Consider the following 6,980-nt stretch of genomic DNA (forward strand, 5'->3'; position numbering starts at 1 on the left):
TATCTATCTGCAAATCTAATAACTTCAATGCAATGACATAGAAAATTCTCTTTCTTCGCCGGCCCTTCCTAAGATGACCAGTCCGTGGGCAGCTATGTTGAGTCTATTAGAGAAGTCCAGCAGCACCCGTCTTGCTTTTATGAGAGCACATTACTTCCTGTCAGTCAATCCCTACCGCATCCCTGGGTCAGAGGCTATTTTACTCCCGGTGGCCACAAGAGAGCACCCTTTCATAAATGAGCCCAACTCTAATGAGGAGGACACCTGACTGGATCTTCAGCAGACGTCTTCATAATCAAAGTGGTTTCCTGTATGACTGGATGGAGCTGATGGGGTCTGATTGGTGAGAGGACACCACAGGACGCATGATGAAGAGGTGAGTATCGTTTTGGCGTTGAAGGTGCTTTAATGTTAAATGCTGTAGGCCGTGATAGTCCAGACAGATACTATTACAGTAAATTCAGCTTCCCATCCCAATTTACATGCGTTTTTTTTTTTTTAATTGTTGGACAAATCCTTCTTTATTTCATGAGATCACATATAATTTATAACAGTGGCATCATCTTTAAGTTGTTGAGTTTCTTTCTCTTCTTCTGTTAAGCCGCAGCAACATTCACAACTGCTGATTTCCTCTTTCAATTCAATTTGAATGTATCATTGTTGATGATGATTCTAGAAGCTGGAAATGTATTACTTCCTGTGCACTTGAAATATCTACACAATACATGGCATTCATACAGTGGAATGAGTTGATGCGGATGAAAAGGAATCTCATGTTACAGTCGCCAGTGTGAATCCAGTTGTGCTTCACCATCATCAAAACACTAATGAGGGGAAATCTTTTGAAGAATGGTGTTACATATACCTCCAGTTGAGTTTCAGAGACTCTAATAATCAATGTCAAGGAAAATTGAAGCCACTCTGGTTATTTTTTTGCTTTAATTTGTTACCCATTTGTCGTATGTTTTAGTGAATTAGTGAAAAGAAGTACAAAAACAGGTATTATTTTTCTAAGAAAATGTCACCGATTTTTTTACTTCCAACATCTCTGTTTATGAGCGGTATCACTCTTTGGCTGATACTGAGTCTCATTCCTTCTGCTGCTGAGTCACATGGATGGTCAGTGAGGGGAAAGTTTCTCCTTGGATGACTTGTATGTCGAGACTGGGTCAACACTTTAGTGTGACATGCTCAAGATTAAATGAGATACTTCAGAATGAAACAGAGCAAAGCCCAGAGTTTTAGGCATGGGTGAGGCAGACAGAGAGCCAGTATGTACGCGGGCATGCTGTTGAGCCTAAAGCCAGGCCCTTCTCTAAGATGCGACAGTACAGTATTTGGCAACAGAACAGCATAGCTGTACTTTGCTCAAATACAACTTCAGAGGTTATAAATTGTCTGGACAAGTTTTGAGTCCCATTGCCTCCCTCCTCCCGACCACAATTATGCTGTTTCCTGGAGCACAGAATACACTCTGGATTATTCATTTATTCTCAAAGTCTTTATTGTGACTGGTAAGAGAGGTAGGAGGAGAGGGAAGGAGACGGGGACGGAGAGAGAGAGAGAGACATTGACATGGACGGTGAGAACGAGAGGAGGTTATGCGTGAAATGGAGTTCGCAGGTTGTGTTCGAGGCCGATTTTCCTCGTGGAGCTGCAAATGCATTTTCTGTTTACATGTCTGTGCATGCCGTTGTTTCTGATTGTGTTTTTGTGCCACTTCTACTGCTCTGTTCTGTCATATAAAAGCTGTGCTCTGCTTTCTGAGTATTGTGAGTATATACTTAGGTGACATCAGCCACCATCTTTTTGTCATTGCCTCACTTAGAAGTGATTCTTGATATGGTGTATGGAGCGCTTTGGGGTGAAGAGCTCATTGAAGCGTTTTTATGTGACTGACTGACTGACTGACTGACTTTGGTGACACATCTCCTACCTTGATGAGGTTATGGAGGATCTTAACAGTTTAGAATTTGCCCTTTCTGCCTCCCCTCCAACACATATCTCCAATTATTACTTGTACGATGACAATGTTGAACTTGCCATGAGTTATTATTTTGTTCTGCTGTTTGCTAAGACTAATTGAAGATACAAGTCAAGGGCAACCAACAGAAAGCTGGAGAGAAAAACTGTGGGAAAGGAGAGCCATAATCGAGTGGGATGAAAATCATATGCGGTGCACCATACAGAGGAAGAGACAAAGAGAAAGCTAGGCTATTATTAAGGCGTAATAGGTTATCTGCCAAAGACTGTTTAGCACCGCTGACTCTCCATTGCTTTGTGTTGCAGGCTTGACATAAAAAGGATCAAACTTCCTATCTCTGTAAAACAGAGGGGGTCTAAAAATAGGAGACATGCTCTAGAAGTTGCTGTGGAGATAATTGAATATTATTTTCAGGAATGATTAAGTTGACCTATCCAGTAGACTAATTATTTCTTGCAGGCCAGGGGAGAACTTGTTTAATAGATGTTGGTAGCAGTGAATAAAGCAAAAATAAAGCAGCCAATCTGCAGTATGGCTTTCTGTTGACCAAGATAACATCAACTATGGAAAAATGAATAATACCCATCATTAGAGTTTGGCTTGGGGTGGATGTTCACAGATTAATTACGCAGTAATTCAGAGTGGTGTCCTCTGACATTTTCTTTGGATGTTTAAAGTTCCAGGTCACCCAAATATCAAAATTAAATCTTAATAATATCTCAAAAGCCATCCAGGAAGTTTTGATATCATGTGCCAATGTTTGGGAAATCTTCCCTTACCCTATTGCAAAAGAGGTGAATTAAATTTACATTGAGCTGCTGAAATATTGAAAGATTATATTTCAAACTCAACAGCAACATGTCTTTGAAAATCTTACTTCTGCTTCACTATTTTTTTGAGGTAAGTATTATAATTTTCTACTCCACTACATTTAAATGATAGCTGTAGTTAGTTCATTTACAGATTCATATTTTGCTTACAAAACATATGATCATCTAAAAAAATAAGGTAGCCTAAATTGATTTGAATTAAACTCACCCTCAGTATGTTAAGTAATTAAATGTGCTCCATATCAACCATTAGATACATAATGCTGGTGACACATTACATCGGTAACAAGAATTCAGTAATATAATATATAAAAATATAACAATGAGAATGTTACTTCATAATTAGTAACTAAGTACATTTTGCTGCATAATACTTTTCTCTACTTTCAATTCCATTCGATTTTATTTATAGTATCAACTCATGACAAGTTATCTCAAGACACTTTACAGATAGAGTGGGTCTAGACCCAACTCTATAATTACCAAAGAACCAACAATTCCTGTAATTCCTCCATGAGCAAGCATTTATTGCGACAGTGGCGGGGAAAGACTTCCTTTTAGGGAAAAACCTCAGACAGACCCGGGCTCTTTGTAGGCGGTGTGTGACGGGGCTGGTTGTGTGTGTGTGTGTGGGGGGGGGGGGGGGGGGGGAATGAACAGTGGCAATAATAGTCACAATAAATGATAATGGAACCATAGTAGTCATAGTAGTTCATGATGTAGCTGAGCACTGCAGGGCCTCACAGGTGTAGCAGGATGCTGAAGAGCATAGCAGGCTGTAGCAGGGGATAGAAGGGAGGAGCAGGACCACGACGACAGCTACAACCAGGATTTAGGTACCACCCTAATCCAAGAAAATTTGCCGGGCAACAGAAAACATGAGGGCTCCGGGGAATAAGCTCCCCAGAGCTAGGTTAGTAACAAGCATTTTTGGGACATGGATATACACAGATGGAAAGAGACAGAAGAGAGAAGCGCAGTGTGTCAAAGGAAGGAAGTCCCCCGGCAGTCTAAAACTACAACAGCATAATTAAGAGCGGGTGCAAGGCAGACCTGAGACAGTTCTATAAGGGCTGGTAGATGAGTCTGACGACTATGAAGATAATTCAGGACCTTTAAAGGACTTGGCTTGGGAACTGGAGAGTCTCTGTTCAAGTCCCTGAACAATCCAAGTATAGGAGTATACATGGAAGTGGTGCAGTGGAAATGAAAGATGCCTATGGTGTGGTGTGGTCAGACACCTAGATCTGGGTTCAATTCCCACTGCAATATATATAAGTCAATATGTCCCTGAGCAAGACAATTAACCCCTAGTTTCTCCAGAGGACTGTGACCTCTGACATGTACAGTATAGCAGTTGTATGTTGCTTACTCGCTTTGGATAAAAGCTTCAGCTACATTAAATGTAATGTAAAAGTATGGAGTTTGGACTGGTGGATGGAGAGGTGCAAGTTCACCTCCTGAGCACTGCCGAGCAAGGCACTGCTTGAGGAGCTTGTCCAGGGCAGACCCTTCGCTCTGACATCTCTCCATTTAATACATGTGTATATAGTAGGTCTTCTCTCTAATACTTATATCTACTTTAACTTGCTTGTGTTGTAATTCAACATAGTGGTATTTCTATTTTTACTTCAGTAAAAGAACTGAATACTTCTTCCACCACTACTCTGGAAATTCTACAGGCCGTCATATATATATATGAACATTTTTCACTGGAACTATTTCTTTAAAAATTAAAACAAAACAAAAAACAGGGAAAACTGCTTTCCTGTTTTGGAAAATGGTTTTTATTTTACAATATTTAATTGTGCAGGATGACGTGACCATATGCAGATAGATTGGTTATGCCGATGATTGTTTGTGTATTTGTGTATGTGTGCATACTGTAGATGTTTATGCCTGTCGTGTGTGTGTGGGTGTGTGTGTCTGTCAGTGCATTGACTTCACCTGTCCTCCACCGTTGTAATCCCTGGGTACACCTGGGCCTTCGGCTCCGGGGGCTTTTAGCAGATTGCATGTGTTAGACTTAGGACAATTACACTGACTGTTGTCCTAGAAATTCTGCTCTCCCTCTGCTTCGGGGTGGAAAAAAGTTAATACAATTAAATGTGACAGAACAATGTGAAAATTGAGAGAATCTGTCTGCAGGATGCTTTTAATATGCATCTAACTCTACCACACTTTCCAGATACAGCACATTGACAAACATTTTAAAATTGTTCACATATACAGAAAGGTCAGCATCTATTCCTGAATTCAAAACATTTTACCCAAAGTGTATTTAAACATAGGAAAGCTTATTTAAATGTAGACCTCTTAAAGGCATATTTCTAAGTAGAGAATTCCTCAGCCGCAAACATCATACCACAGCTGATATGATTGCTCTGTTGGACTTACTTTCCTATCCATATTGTACTTGATGATACTCAGGAAAGATAGGAAGCTTAATGCTCAGCTTATTCTCTAATGGTCACGATCAGATTGAGCTCTCCTCTCAGCCGTACACAGACATCATTAGTAAACAGCAGACCAAGGAACAACATGATGACCGTTTGCACTGAATACTTGGGCAAGAGTGTAGAAAGAGAGACCAAGTCCCCAGGGTGATTACAACTGTTTCATATCTCCACTCTGTTAAGATAATGACTATAAATGTAATGTATAGAGCTGAGGGATGCTACAGTGGGAAGTGAGTGATGCATGTTGAGCAGCATGGCTCATTAGGACCTCAGCTGCATTCAACCCAGTGGTGGAAGAGATCCGTTACTGAAGTAAAAGTATTAACACCACATTGCTCTGGATTTAACATCCTACAGAAAAATTACACTTAATTAAAGTACAGAAGTATTATCAACTAAATGTACTTAGCAGTAATATGCTACAGTAGAATGTTAAAACTGATGCATCAATGTGTAAGCAGCATTTTACTGTTGTAGCAGGTTTACGTGGAGCTAAATTTAATTACTCTCTATACAGATACTGTAGCTTGTTTAATCCAGGTTACCGGTAGAGGTTACTAGGGGCCATGAGATGATTAGTAGGGTAGCAAAGGAAAGAAGAACAAACAACAACAACAACACAAACTTGTGTCTGCTTTTTTTTTGCTACAACTAAAAAGAATGAGATGCCTGCACTCTGCTAATTCTCCCAATACACCTGTTATTGTGTTGCAACATTTCCTCCGGCAAATGGTGTTCAGGAGTGGCACAAGCATATACATCGGGTACATCCATGGTCAGCTGATCATACATCAGCTGAGCTCATTCAAACTAATTACCAAGGGCTTGATCAGCTGAACTCATTTAAACTGATTACCAGTGCCATCTTTACCATATTTTACCACATAAAGCCATTGATGGTAAAAAATAGATATACACAAGTATGCATTTTTTGAGTGAAAAGCTGTAGAGTATTACCTCTCTGTGCCTCAAATACTGTAGTCATTTAAATAAAAGAATGTGAGAAGTTTTAGAAGGGAAACTCTTTGGTGGAACTAACAACCCGTAGGCATCTGAAACGAAACAAGGAGCTCCAACGTTTTAACAATGCATTGTAATTTATAAGCTCATCATGTGTTTTAATGAAGAATTTACTATAGCTGTTACATATGTAGTGAAGTAACAAATAGAAGATTTGCTAAGACTTTACTTGAAAGTATCTACATAAGAGTGACATGATACTGTCATGAACACATGACACTGTCATGAGACAGTCATGATACATGGTGCAGTACAGGTGTGAAGTAGCATAAAATGGAAATACCCAAGCGAAATACAAGAACCTTAAAAAGTACAGTACCTAAGTAAATGTACATAGTTACTTTGCACCACGGATCTCACAACAGCTGAAGCTCTCATGCTATTGTGTGTAAGTGTGTGTGTGTGTGTTTGTGTGTGTACGTGTGTTATTTCTACACATTTACTTGTCTTCTTAAGACTAACTAAAGGAACCGTGTCTATACGGTATGAGTTGTTGGAAGCAGAAAGAGGGACATGCACGTGTTGTGGTGAGACTAGGAGCTGCAGTGAAGAGTGGGTGTGAACACTAATTAAACATCTGTTAGAATTTGACAGCTATAAAGCTGACAATGATATCATCAGCTATTAGAAACCACAATGTTACTGCCATTATATAGCAAACATTTACTTGATGGATTAGAATTGGGA

The sequence above is a fragment of the Etheostoma cragini genome, chromosome 17 (assembly GCF_013103735.1).
Source record: "Etheostoma cragini isolate CJK2018 chromosome 17, CSU_Ecrag_1.0, whole genome shotgun sequence".
Taxonomy (NCBI): domain Eukaryota; kingdom Metazoa; phylum Chordata; class Actinopteri; order Perciformes; family Percidae; genus Etheostoma; species Etheostoma cragini.